General features: G+C 51.7%; 1 pseudogene; it reads right to left on the bottom strand.

Moving 5' to 3' along the window:
- On the bottom strand, nt 1-1,273 carry LOC115506392 (annotated as a pseudogene).
- Between the last annotated feature and the right edge of the window lie 244 nt (nt 1,274-1,517).

Genomic DNA, 1,517 nt, shown 5'->3' with positions numbered 1-1,517 from the left:
TTTTTTTTTTTTTTTGGATACAGTATACTTTATTGATGGTACATGATAAGGTAGGGCTCCTCAAGCCCCTCCCCTTCTTCAGGGGGTCTGGGATGGAAACTGGAGGTCAGGAGATTCTCAAGTGTGTTGGGTACTGAACTGGGGCAAGGAATCCCCAGCAGCTGAGGGCCTCTCTCTTCTTCTTCCTCTTGCTGGGGCTGGTGATCCAGGCGGCTTTTACTCCTTGGAGGCCATGTGGACCATAAGATCCACCACCTGGTTGCTGTAGCCAAATTCATTGTCATACCAGGAAATGAGCTTGACAAAGTGGTCACTGAGCACAATGTCAGCCCCAGCGTCGAAGGTGGAAGAGTGGGTGTCACTGTTAAAGTCGCAGGAGATGACCTGGTCCTCAGCATAGCCCAGGATGCCCTTGAGGGGGCCCTCTGATGCCTGCTTCACCACCTTCTTGATGTCTTCGTATTTGGCAGCTTTCTCCAGGAAGCAGGTCAGATCCACGATGGACACATTGGGGGTGGGGACACAGAAGGCCATGCCAGTGAGCTTCCCATTCAGCTCAGGGATGACCTTGCCCACAGCCTTGGCAGCACCAGTAGAAACAGGAATGATGTTCTGGGCAGCCCCTCGGCCATCACGCCACAGCTTCCCAGAGGGGCCATCCATGTCTTCTGGGTGGCGGTGATGACCTGGACTGTGGTCATGAGTCCCTCTGCGATGCCAAAGTGTTCATGGATGACCTTGGCCAGAGGGGCCAGGCAGGTGGTGGCACAGGAGGCATTGCTGACAATCTTGAGGGAGTTGTCATACTGCTCATGGTTCACGCCCATCACAAACATGGGGGCATCAGCAGAAGGGGCAGAGATGATGACCCTCTTGGCCCCACCCCTCAAGTGAGCCCCAGCCTTCTCCATGGAGGCGAAGACCCCAGTGGACTCCACAACATACTCAGCACCAGCATCACCCCATTTGATGTTGGCGGGATCTCGCTCCTGGAAGATGGTGATGGGCTTTCCATGGATGACACGTTTCCCATTCTCAGCCTTGACTGTGCCGTGGAATTTGCTTTGGGTGGAATCATACTGGAACATGTAGACCATGTAGTTGAGGTCAATGAAGGGGTCATTGATGGTGACAATGCCCACTTTGCCAGAGTTAAAAGCAGCCCTGGTGACCAGGCGCCCCAATACGGCCAAATCCGTTGACTCCAACCTTCACCATCATGTCTTGGGGACGCGGCTGGCACTGCACCAGAAGATGCAGCTGTCTGTCGAATGGGGAGGAGCAGAGAGCCGTGAAGTACTTTTTTACGATTGCATTTTTTGTGAGAACTTACTAGATCATTGGTTTTCCTTTATAATATTTATGACAATGTATGGGGGAAAAAAGAGTATACTAAGAGTAGGCTGTGTTAATACATATTTGTCAAATATGTGAAAATGAAGTCAAGTCCATCAGAAAGGATAGCCATAGCCTCTCATCCAGTTTCCAGACCTAAACCAGTTCAGAGGCCCAGAGCC

Source organism: Lynx canadensis, chromosome F2, assembly GCF_007474595.2.
Source record: "Lynx canadensis isolate LIC74 chromosome F2, mLynCan4.pri.v2, whole genome shotgun sequence".
NCBI lineage: Eukaryota > Metazoa > Chordata > Mammalia > Carnivora > Felidae > Lynx > Lynx canadensis.
This window is presented reverse-complemented; position numbering and strand designations above follow the sequence as displayed.